The sequence below is a fragment of the Leptosomus discolor genome, chromosome 5 (assembly GCF_034619465.1).
Source record: "Leptosomus discolor isolate bLepDis1 chromosome 5, bLepDis1.hap2, whole genome shotgun sequence".
Lineage (NCBI taxonomy): Eukaryota > Metazoa > Chordata > Aves > Leptosomiformes > Leptosomidae > Leptosomus > Leptosomus discolor.
Window position 1 is genome coordinate 67,503,893 of NC_141395.1, and position 13,497 is coordinate 67,517,389.

A 13,497-nucleotide genomic window follows, 5' to 3' on the forward strand; every position below is an offset into this window, starting at 1 on the left:
GAAGGGATCTATGGAGGTCATCCAGTTGAATCTTCCATGCAAAGCAGGGCTAGATTAGAAGTTGTTATACTCTCCTTAATTTACTCTTAATAATACTGTCCCGTGCAATTATATTGCCTGATATGCAGGGAAGGACTTGCTTATCTCTGTTTCCAACCCTACTGTCCATCAGGCTGGTCTGAGGTGTGAGGAGTTAACTTAGCAGTGGCACTTCTGCATGCAAGCCTGCACAGCTTGCAGGCAACGTGAGAACAGATGGAGCCGTTCTAGCCTCTTGTGTCCCCCTAAATCTGTGAAAAACATAGAAAAGTCTAGCACAAAGACAACAGTGCAAAGGAAGCAACACCATTGCTGTAGGCTGTATACAGGCACATGCAGTATCAGCTATACCAATGTGCACTGCTGGTTTAACAAGTGATTCAAGGAACACGCTAACTCCCTAACTCAGTAGCCAGTGACGTCTGATGTCTAATGCTAAAGTCACCTGTGCCTTTGCAACACAGGAAGCAGCTATAGAATAGGCTTTATCCCCCAACAACCCAGATTCAGCTGTGGTTGAGCAACTTAGTCACGCACATCATAAGGACTCTCCACACATTAAGAGCAGTAAGTGTGAAGGCTTTGCTGTCGGTGCCCAGCTACTCAGATCTCCACGTCACTGTGCCCACAATAGATCACATTTTCATATCTTTGATAATACTCAAGGAGCTCTTTTCTTCACACACAGCAACCATTTTGCCTTCCAAAGTGAGCCTGTTCTCAGTCGTGGTTCAGCCTTCCTCACAGCAGGAGATGTCAAAGGAAACCCCAGGGCCCCTGCTATGAAGGTCTATAGATTTTCTTTCCCACCTGACACTAAAAATGGAGGAATGCTAACTGGAGGCTGAGGAGGCCGCTAGACGCTAGGCACAGTGCAACAATGTACCCTGCAGGTCATTGGGTACCAGTTGCACATAGTCTTCCTCTGGGTATATGAAGAGCTGGATGTGCCATCAGCTAGTAATGCAGAGGGTCAGCTCCAAGACTTCCTTCTACTGCTGTGCAGAGCACTGCAAAGGCAACTAGACAACAGTCATACTTCCTCAACATCACCCTCAACAAGAAAGTCTTCCAAACCATTTAGACGGTTGTTAGTTTGACTCCAAGCTCATCTCTGAGAAGCAACCAATGCAGGAGCATCCCAGGAGACTCTGTGACTCAGAACCACTCTTGTAATCCAGTTTCTCTGTAATCCAGTTCCTCCAGAAAACTACCTGTTGCTACCAGCAGTAAATTATCTGTGTTGCTACACACCCTCCAGGGAACTATTCAGAGCTGTGAATGAAGGGGTGGGACCACATTTCTTTTCATCACTCCCCAACTATGCAATAAGAGCATTTGGCAAACAGGTTCACTTAGCACAACATAACCCATCCTGAATTGTTCCCTTCCTGGGACCTGATATTCCCCCAAATTAAGCAGAATTACACTTTCTAGGACCTATAGTAATAAACTCATTAAGCTAAACACTTTGGGTTTAGAGTTATTAAAGGATAAAGAATTAATGACTAAATCAAGGCAAAGTTTCTTGAGGAAAAGTAATGCCTTTTAGAAGTTCATGCCCAGGGCTATTAGCCTCACTCACGGCTGGTCAGTTCTTACCAGTCATGCAGAAGTCACATAGTAACATCCCTGTGGGTAGGCACAATCACATTGATATCCTCTCCACACCTCATCTTTACTTCTGACCCAAAAGGTCATCAAAACATGCTTGCCAGACCGGGGGTCCAAATTCTGGAGCCCTCTGGCCATACTGAGACCACTGGCTGACAAAATCCAGAGATGTCCTTAATGTGACAATCATCACGAACAAGCCGTTTTCCTGTTCTTTAGGAGGAAACTCAGAGTTGGCAGAAGGTGAAAGAGGAGCAATACTTAGCTGCAGGATCGAGTTCTGCCTGAGACTGGATCAGACGTACAGTACATGTACAAAATCAGAGAATACATGCCTAAATGGAAACTCTGGTCTTTTTTAGGAGATAGTGAGTTATAATTAATCCTGGACCACGTTCCATGTACGAGAAGGAATAACTGTCACAGTCTCTGGCTGCATGGCTGCAGGAAGCCAGTGAGGAACTTGTGTTTGGTTTCTGCAATGAAAAGGCTGGAACTGCCCAGTTCCTCCATTCTCCTCCTCTCCTACCACACCAGCTTCATCCTTTCTTAAATAGAAAAATAAACAAAGCCAAACCTTTGTAATGGTTTACATGGCAAGGTTTTGGTAGCAGGGGCAGGTTACAGGGGTGGATTCTGTGAGAAGCTGCTAGAAGCTTCCCCTAAGTCCGACACATTCAATGCCAGCTGGATCTAAGATGGACCCACTGCTGGCCAAGGCTGAGCCCATCAGCGACGGCGGTAGCACCTCTGTGACAACGTGTTTAAGAAAGGGAAAAAGTTATTGCACAGCAGCAATTGCAGCCAGAGAAAGGAGTGAGAATATGTGAGAGAAACAACTCTGCAGACACCAAGGTCAGTGAAGAGGGGGGGAGGAGGTGCTCCAGGTGACGGAACAGCGATTCCCCTGCAGCCCGTGGTGAAGACCATGGTGAGGCAGGCTATCCCCCTGCAGCCCATGGGCGGTGAAGCAGATACCTGCCTACACCCAGTGGAGGACCTCATGTCAGAGTAGGTGGACGCCTGAAGGAAGCTGTGACCCCGTGGGAAGCCTGCACCGTAGCAGGCTCCTGGCAGGACCGGTAGCCCTGTGGAGAAAGAGAAGCCCACGCTGGAGCAGGTTTGCTCCTCGTGACCCCATGGCGGGGGCCACACTGGAGCAGTCAGTTCCTGAAGGACTGCGCCCCATGAAGGAGACCCACGTTGGAGCAGCTCATGAAGAACTGTAGCCATGGGAAGGACTCATGCTGGAGAAGTCATGGAGGACTGTCTCCCACGAGAGAGACCCCACACTGCAGCAGGGGAACCCCCCCCTGAAGAGGAAGGAGCAGCAGGAACAACAGTGTGATGAACTGACTGCCACCCTCATTCCCTGTACCCCTGTGCCGCTGAGGGGGAGGAGGGAGATAAATCGGGAACAAAGCTAAGCCCGGGAAAGAAGGTAGGGGTGGGGGGAAGGTGTTTTAAGATTTGGGTTTATTTCTCATTACTCCTCTCTGAGTTGATTGGTAATAAATTACTTTTTTTCCCAAGTTGAGTCTGTTTTGCCTGTGACAGTAAATGCTGAGTGATCTCCCTGTCCTTATCTTGACCCACAAGCCTGTTATATTTTCTCTCCCCTGTCCAGCTGAGGAGGGGGAGAGTGATAGAGCGGCTTTGGTGGGCACCTGGCATCCAGACGGGGTCAACTCACCTCACTCTTTTACCCACTAGGTATTCATTTAACACTGGGCAAGGCTATACCCATTTAAACAAGTAGACCCGGGCTGGCCATTCCTTTGTTAACTACAGAAGAGGGACAGCAGAGGAGCACAGCACAGATGTTCAAGCTAGCCAGGCATAAATGTGATCAGGTGCTTGTGCAACCCATTCCTGCAGCACTAGGTCCTAGTTAACAGATTGTGCCACGAAGCCTAACTCACAGGCCAAGCCAAATAAAAAAGGCTATCCCACACAGGAAACCTGGCAGGTAGGTCTGTACCATGCCATGCGGACACAACTCGAGCCCGCACTAACTCAATTATAGCTGTGTTTTGCAGGAAAAAGATTCTTGTTATAAATAAGAATTTGGGCTATATCACACATTTCACTGCTAGCCAATGGAAATTCACTGTGGTGGGTAAAGTACCTTAGGTTTCTACATGAAGTGGATGGAGCCATGAGCACGGGAAATGGTGTCTGACTATTCAGGATTTATGGTCTGTTAGAGCTCGGCACCTAAATCAATTTACCCAATCCCAATATTATGTTTTTCCCTTTTTTTTTTTCATTATTCCTCATCTGAACCTTTCTGTTTCAATTTATGCCCATTGTTTCTTGTCCTCCCACCTATCACCACTGTGAAAAGCCTGGCTTTGACATCTTCAAGACCCTCTCACAGCTCCTGGCAGGCTGCTAAGAGGTCCACCTGAAGCCAGCCCTTCTCCACGCTGAACAAATCGGGTTCCCTTAGCTACTCCTCACACGGTGCTGCCTCCAACCATCTTGGGGGCCCTCAGCTGAACTTGGCTCAAATTTTTCAATGCCTTTCCTGTACTGGGAGGGCTCAAAAGGACACAGTGTCTAGATGTGGTCTAACAGCTGCTGAGCAGGAGGATAATCCCTTCCCTCAAAGCTCCTGGCTGTGCTCCCTCTAGCACAGTCAGGATGCTGTCAGCCTTCTTTGCTGCCAGGGCACACTCCTGACGCACAGGCAGCATGCTGTCTGCCAGGACTCCCCAGGGCCTTCTCAGCGAAGCCAGTCAGCTCCAGCCTGTGTCAGTGCAAGGACTTGGCATTCCCAGACGAAGGAAACTTTGCATTTGGCCTTGCTGAATTTCATAAGGCCCCTCTTGGCCCATTCCTCCAGCCTGCCTAGGTCCCTCTGTATGGCACCGCTGCCCACGTCCCTCTGTATGGCAGCCCTGCCCACCAGCGTATCCACTGTTCCCTCCAATTTGGTGTCATCTGCAAACCTAATGAAAGTGGACTTCATCACCTCCTCCAGGCAACTCATAAAGATGTTGAACTGGACAGTCCCATTATATAGACCCCTGTAGCCCTCTATTTGCCCACTGGGTAAAGTACAACCCATTAACCACTCTCCTCTGAGCTCAATTATCCAACCAATTTTTACCCATCTGGTTGTCCATCCATCCAGATTATAACATCCTAACTCAAATGCAAGAATGTTGTTGAAGATGGTGTCAAAAGCCTTGCTAAAAATGAGATAAGTGACATCCACTGCTCTCCCCTCATCCACAAATCCAGCCATTTTATCATAGAACACAATCAGGCTTGTCAGGCATGATTTACCCATGGTAGATACATGCTGATCGCTCCCAATCAGCTTCTCCTCCTTCATATGCCTAGAAATGTGCTCCAAGAGGACTTGTGCCATTGAGTTCCATGGGGACCAAAGTTATGCTGATCAGCTCATGGTCCCCTAGATTGGCTTTTTGGCCTTTTTGAAGGCTGCAGCATTCACCTATTTCCAGTAATCAAGAACCTTCCATGATCTCCATAACCCTTCAAAGGTGATAGAGTAGCCTTGCAGAGACATCAGCAAGTTCTCTCAGCACCTTGGATATGGTCTCTCTGTTCCCATGGAGCTTTCCAGTCAAACTTTCTCAAATAATCCCTGACTCAACCCTCATCTACTGCTAGTAGTTCTCTTTGAACCCTTGCCCTAAGCACAGAAGAATGGGATAGCTTGTTGGTAGAGGTGGCAAAGAAACCACTGAATACCTCAGCTTTATCTGTGCCTGCTCTCACTACATCACCTCCTCCACTCAGCAATGGTCCCACATTTTCCTTGCACAGCCTTTTTATACTGAGATACCAGTGGAAGCTCTTCTTCTTATTGCGCTTCCCATGCAAGTCTCAACTGCATTTAAGCTTTGGATTTCCTGAGGCTACCCCTACACGCTCAGGCAATGTTACTAAATTCTTCCACTGTAGCCTGTCCCTGCTTCCATCTCCTCTATACTGCCTTTTCGCATTGGAGCTCCACCAAGCTCCCTGTTTAGCCACACCAGTCTACTGATACATCTGCTTGTAGATGTACAGTGAACACAAGACAGCTGCCTAAGATCTCACTGCTTCATAGCAGGAATACTACAGTGGTTTTCCCGCTCTTAGAGAGCCAGGATTTTATGATCTTCTATATTCTGAAGTTTGCAGTCTCACTCAGTGCAAGCATTCCCAGGTCTAGAATGCATGTAAGATACAGATACCCATGGTAAATACAATGATTTAAAACTAATTGTAATAAAACCAGAGTCAATAGATTCCACTAAGAATATATTTTCCTCAAACTTTTCAAACAATCTCACATGGGCATTAAGCAGATTCACTTCTTTCACTGCCTTTAATCTGTTCAATCACTTTAAATTAAAAAAAAAAAAAAAAATAGCACCTAGAGCAATGGAGTGCCACATTCTTGACCACAGCCACAAGAATATGCAGGCATCTCTATCTAGTTTCACATACTGTCTTAAATAGTACACTGCAGTTGTAGTTCAGCTGGCTGAAATGGTTACTAAGAGATGCAATTTCACATTGTGTATGATGATAAAAATAGTAAATGTGTTACAAAGAGGGACTAATTTATGGTTATTTGGAAAGCATTCCTATGGATTGTCTTTCTTGAATATGTTTGCACAGGTACAAAAGCCACGAACTGCAGTTTCTTTTTTCCCCCCTCTCTTTTCTTATTTATTAAAGTCATACGCAACCTACTCAACATGTGTAAGAAAGAATGAGCAAGATCAAAGCAATAGCTTAATCTGGGTTGCTTTTATGCCTGTGTGGTAAGTGAGAACAGCAATGGTAGAAGCATTCCCTGCCTACCTGCTGTGTGCAGTGCGCCTTACTGCAGCCCCAGAGCCCCACCCGCTCCTGGCCTGGAAAAGTTTCTCCCTGCAGATGTTTCAACACAGGGAGGAAAAGTTTCACTTGATTTTCATTAGGTGGGTGGGACCACAAACTTGCATCGCCCTGTTTTGCAGCAGCAGCAGCAGCCTACCAAAGTATACTCGCTAACTACACGCTGGGAAGTGTGTGTGATCACGTGCATTTCTGAGTTCTGAATCCCTAAGACCCTTAACATCCTCAGGGCTCCACCTATGCTTAAATCCCATGGAAGTCCTGTGCCTAATGAAGCGCAGATCTACAGGTGTTAGGGCAGTAAAGGGGCTGTAGCTCCTCGTTGGTAAGATGCAGTACAGCATGGACGCATCTGCAGAGCCATGACTTTCTCATAAGATGCAATTTCATGATAGATCTTCCCTTTCCACCCCGGTAAGAGCTGCATTTGTCTTAGGTTATGTTTTACAAAACAGGCATAACTTTTTAAAAGGAGCCTGATGCTAATTATTACTTTGGTCTTATTGTTTCAGACATAGTTCAGCCTTTAAGAGTACAACAAATATAAGCAATGTCTTTTTGGAAAAAAAAATCAGTCATGAATCCCCTGTTCATTTTTTTCCCCTTACTAGCTGTTTCAAGCCTTTGCTATCTTACTAACCTCTCAGCAGTGAACAGTCTAGCAAGAGATGCTAATTTTCCCAACTTCATACAATAGAAGTCTTTATATAAGTTGCCCCACCACATTCCCTGAGCACGTGGGGCACTCTACCATGTCGAGGGTGGAAGGAACAACAATGATGATCAGTCAGTCAGTAGAAGATGAAGAAAAACTGAGCAGAAAAATGTGAATACAGTGTTGGCGGATGCTTAGCATGTGAACTGAGGAATTTATTTCCCACTGTAAGCCAGTTTCTAGGTCTTGAAAATGCTTTAAAGCTTGTCAGAGGAAATCTAAAAGGTTGTCAGTAGATCAAAACATAAATCTCAATTCAATAGCTCAGGAATCCCGGAGCTTTCTGCAAGTTCACATCTGCAAGACAGAGAGCCTTCTCAGGATCTGAAGAAGCAGAAATCCATTTTCTCCAAAATCAAGGACAATTACAAGCCTTTCTTTGGAAAAGGCACACTTTTTCCATTCCTACTTTCTCAGATACAGACATTTTCCAGTGTAGGCACATACCAGTGGAAGTTTAAGCACGGAATGTATATAACTGCACTAGACTCTTTTCTCCTTGGACAGGACCATATGTGACAGATGGTAGTGACCATGCACACCATGCCACTAAAAGACTCTCATAAAAATGAAAATAAGATAATAATAATAATAACAACAACAACAATAGCAGAAGAACTCTACATCAAAACTACCCAAGTAGCCATGAGAGTTTGGGAAGCAGAGGAGGGAAGGTTATGGAATAAAGATAGGTATCCTTGCTTATCCTCCTCAGTTGTTCTTACTACATATTAACTTCTGAGGATTCAGGACATGGTTCCTCCCAACACACAAGGATCTGATTAGTAACTTTGAGATGTCACGCTGCATATTCTATCATCAGTCCCTATATTCATCCCCTTTTGGTCATTGCAGACAGGTAATTTTCTCCATGCATGGAGAAGGGTATTAGCCAGTTCCTATTCCAACGGAGTGAGGCTTACTAGAAAAGCTGGAAATGAGGGACAGCTGCTTGTATGGTCAACAAAAAATGGGAAGTAGAGGAGAGATTCGGAAAAGGTTGAAGAGAGTTCCTCAGAAGCACAGCCCTGCATTGGTCCATCTGGAAGACCAGTTCTGGAGGAAGAAGCTGGAGAAAGGCTTGCAGGAACACCACACAATCCTAAACTGAGAAAGGTGTTTTCATTTTTTTGCTAATAAGGTTAGCAAAAAACTGAAAATGAAGATTTTCTAGAAAAGAGGCAGACTGGGACATGCAAAGATGTCCCTGGAAGGAAAAAGGTTGTTTAGGTTTGAGGTAAAGTGTGCCATTCAGTATTGGGCACCCAAAAGGTGGTTAGATATGGATTCGACTGATCGCCTGAACAACTGCTTCTGTGGGGCTGGAAGGACTCTTGGCAGAAAACAATCAGTTTAGTGTGGGGGAAGCTGGAGAGAGCTTTGTGCCTGCCATAGATCCAAGAAGAAAGCAAGGTCCAATATTCGCTTTGTGTTTACCTTACCACAGACCACGTGAGACTGTGACTCAGCTTCAGAAATACCACTTGCACTACTGACCGGCATGAGAGGCTCAGAAGTCTCTGGAAGGAAGCTGAAGCAGGCTGATACAGCTTCAGGCTTGGGTGGGTTTGCTCTAGGAACTTACTCTGCCAGGATTTGACAGAAAGAAAAACACAGACTTGGAGGGCAAAGAAAAGAGTGTAACAACATTTTTCATTCACGATGTCAAACATGCTTGGAATCAAGGGCATGTGTATATGGCATACACAGTCTCTTCAAGTTACATTGAGTCAGTCCCTTCAATGAAACATTTATTTCATACTAATGATTCATATGATCTGTTTTCAGATACCTACTTTAGTATAAAACAAATTGTTCCTCAAATGTGGCTACCTCTTTCCTGTTGGTAGTGGGGATCCAGCCAGGCGTCTCGGAGATACACACAGGCACTTGGTCAGCTGAATCCCAGCCTGGTTTCTTTTACTGTGCACCAGAAACCCAAAAGGGCTCCATGCAAGGTTAATTATTTCTTTCCGAGTACAGCTAGATGTAGAAGTGTGTGAACCAAACATTAGTCCTGTACAACAAATTACATCTTCAAAGTACCCTACAAACACTAACTACACAACAATTAGACTATCGTAAAATCATGCACAGAATACTGACCTATTTATTCTTTTGCTATTATGTAAAATTAATGAGCTGTGTTTTTTGACCACTGATTCATCCTTCTTCCAAATACCTGTGGATTAAAATTTAAACTACTTAAATAGCTCCACAAAATTACCGGTAGGCAGAAAATGGCAAGGCAAGTATTTGAAATCCACAGCTACAGACTGTAAACACTCAGAAGGACATGTGAACATAAGGTCCCATCCTAAATCAGATTCCAGAGTAGAATAACTTTGTTTAAAGGTGCAGGGAGGCTACTGTTTTAAGTTTGTTTGGTTTCCTTTTTTAATTACTGCCTTGTAAATAAACTACAACATTTTCCTGGTAGCTAATTCATTGTCCCTTTCCCTCCCCTCATCCAGCATCTCTGAAAGCAATGTGCAAGTCCACTGTGAGGAGGTATTTACTGCAGAGGATGAAAACACTCACTACCTAAGAGAAGCATGTACAAGAAGTGGAAGGATGTCAGGAAACAAAGCACAAAGTCAGACACTAATGAACACAAGAACGATTAGCTGCTGTGAATGAATTAAAATATTCATTAACATTATCTATGAGTAAATTCTGTGGTTGTCACATTGGAAATCATGAAGGGAAAGTGAGATAGTTGGTCTTGAACTTATTTTTCACAGTCTAAACCGCATCTTCACAGAGCGTGTCTCAGTGTGAGGACAGCACGAACCACTTCACCTTCCTTTAATGATTTGCAAGTTAAAGGATGCTAGCAGACCACAGATTGTTTTCTATCCAGAAATTGCATACGTACTGTGTGTAATACTTATTTCTTCACGAAGGACACCAGGCTAACAGGAATGCAGTTTAACTGGTTTAGGATTTATGAAAGAAAGGAAAAAGACCTCAAACCTGTTTGCTTTCCTATGAATCAAAACCTACTTGATCAAATGCCTAAACTTACCAAAACATTGTGAAAGAACCCGAGGCTGAGTTCAGTAGGAGTTGAGGTAGTTGAGATAGGCCTCAAGAAATAGAGTCACAGTAATTCCCTAAGTATAAATACTTGTCAGTTCATTGCATTTGCAGCTGAGATTCTTCCACCCTTTTCCCCAGAATGGGAATCCCTTATGCAAGTGGGAGTAACCACAGATTTTCCCAAACCCATGGTGTTTTGAAATAAAGATATTATTCTCACATGTTATACTAATTTCTGGTGTTGCTTCAGCACTTGGCCAATCAGAAACAGTTACTACTTGGAACTTGCCATCAGTATCACGGCTGGTTTTCAGAGGATGTAAGCACATCAGCGGGCAGCATTTCTCAACCTGACACAAGAAAATTGTGCGTTAGAAATAGGGTTCGTGTTCTGGAAGTGACATCCAGCTCCTGTGAACACCTGGGTGCCCTGTGGGAGTTTATCATTGCAGAGGACAGGCAAGTTCATAATCTAAAGCTCAAGGTTACAGAACACACATTTGTGATTACTCTAAGTAACAAAAAGTGAGACAAATGCTGATATATTGTGACCCATTCATCTCTATTGAGACTCTTGGAGTCCTCCAGGATATAGAACACTGTAAACTTCACTCAAGAAAATACACTCCAGATACTAATTTCCCTAAAATCACCTATACATAAGAACATTCAAACAGCTCTTTATGAACAATTTGAATTTCTTAATGAAATCAATATTCTTTCAGTACAAGCAGATCACTGTGATGACCTGATTTTTCCCTTAATATGGGCACAGCAGCATACAGTGTTTTAGAGGTGCAGTAGCATGGGCTCACACCATGTGAAGGCTTCTAGAGGCTGCCTCATCATTATGTAAAAGAAAAATCATGATAATGGCTTTCCATGTGTCATCTTAAAAGAGGAACAATGTCCATGTACTGTAGGTTCCACAAAGATAGAACATGGCAGTGTACCTGGCTCATACATTTTGTGTTTATTTTTAAACTGATCTGTTAGTATTGAAAATTAATTAATTTCCGCACAAGCCTAATCAATCAAAGAGAAAAAAGGAACAGTTTTGCCTTAGTGTGACCCACTCTGTACCCCCACTTGGAATAGCTTTGATGCAAAGGAGGCAGAGGGAAACGATGGCTGGGGGAACGGGATCACTTCATTTGGCAGCAGCTCAGTTACACTGGCTTATGTGCAGCTTGAACTACCCCGAGAAAGTTCGTAAACACCAGAGGCACAGGATTCTTGGTGGGTGGGGTCAAAGACAGTTCTGAGGTGATGCATAGTCAGTAAATGGATTACAGGTCTGCCAGTGATTTGGCTGTTGAAGAGGTCCCTCTCAGCCTTGTAACTCCAGTAGTTACTTTTAAGTAGCAACAGATGCCAGTAGAACAAGACCCTGCTATTTTAAGCCAACTGAAACCAACTAGAAATATAGAGGTTACTTACGATTCACTTGATGCCTGTACTTACATTCAAATAGCTCTTTACCATCCTACTAACAGTCATAAGTCCTAATTATATGTGTAATTCTAACACTAAGATAAATCCTTTTTATTTACCATTGAATAAACTTAGAGTGCTTTGAAATCTATAGGCTCACTCCTTTTGCAGCAGTGGTTTTATGCTATTTCAAAATATCACAGAGCTTTTTTATACAAGCATATTTTAATGTCTCCCTGATTCTCCTTCCTGAATTCATTCATCACAAAATGAAGACACCATTGTCTTTTGCTTAATTATCCTTTGCCTTCTATTGGATTTTTAGCCAGGAATTCGCTCAATAAAACAAACAGTCCCCAAAAAGCAAACAAACTGCAACTGAGGGAAAAAAGCACTGATAGTTCATCGAAAGAATAGATACATACTTCTGACCAACAAGAGGTAAGATTGGAGGCAAACACATTATGATTAAAGATTAGTACATCAAACCTTGACTGATGACAAAGCGAGAAGAGCCCCACGCGACCAGCAGTACTAACGGCACGGCGCTGTGCTGCATCCTGCATTGGCAGCACTTAGCACGTCCTCCTGCTGTTGTGCAGTCTCTCTATTGGTTTTCCCGGGCAATTCTGTCTTACAACCCGTGCCATTTACTCATCCCTCATCTACAAGACTGTTATGCTCCAGTTTGTACCTCTGAGATTTTCCCATTCCCTGCTGGGCATGAGCCATGAAACCCATTTTTCCTGCTGGCTCACCTACGCCAAGAGCAGCACACTGACTTCTTGAAACATTTTCCCGCTTGGTAGCTTTGCTCTGCCCCGCCATGTCCCTCCCTACCCACCCAGCCTCCTGCACCATGTAAGTTCAGGATCCTTCTCTCTGCTGTGATGAGATTTTGCATTTTTACCTTCGCTGCACCCTCACATGTCTAAGAGGAATTTCTCAGTGTAAATGAAAGGAGAACTGGCCCTTTGACTGCATCTTATACTATACTGCCAGAGAACTGCAGTGCCACCAAGTCAGACAAATTGTTGGCTTCCTTAGGAACATGGAAACCACGTTATCGGAACAGGTCAGAGATCTCATCCTGTTCTCAGTAACACCAGCCTGCTCCACCAAGGAGAGTCTCTAGCTCAATGGCAGCCTCTCGGCTGTGTGCTGCCTGTGTGAAAGGATCATCAAACTCCCTTATCCAGCCAGCTAAGGATTCCCTGCTTTAAAAGGCATCCTGGGACCATGGAGAGCCACAGTAGCCAGGCCAATGCCTTTCCTCTCACAGCTCTGGGCACAAAGACACTTCTGCGGGAAGAGGCCATATCCAGACTACCACCACAGCCTTATGCACAGGCCAGAAATCCCTGCTTAGAGCAGCTCTGAGTCTGCTTTAAGCTACTCTGGGGACTGATTTGGTAACCGGCCATCCCTGGGGCTGGTGGACCAAACAGGTGGCACATTTATCCTCATCTCCTCTTTCCAGCAGGCATCCCAAGCTCAGTTGAACTGGATCAAGTGAGTGATTTCAACAGTTATTTTTCCCTTAGTTTGATGATGCAAAAAGGGCAGCATGCAACCAAAAGCCTGGCCCTGCCTATTAAAATAAAAACTGCCACACTGCCTCCCAAGAAACCTCAACAATGTGGTGGTATTTGCACACTAATTCATAATATGCACTGGTCCAACCATGACACTGAAGTTCTGTTACCACTAAGTAAATACACTATACAAACGATGATAAAGGGTTTCTTTATCATTCATCTCATGCCAACCATTTTTATGCCTATTTA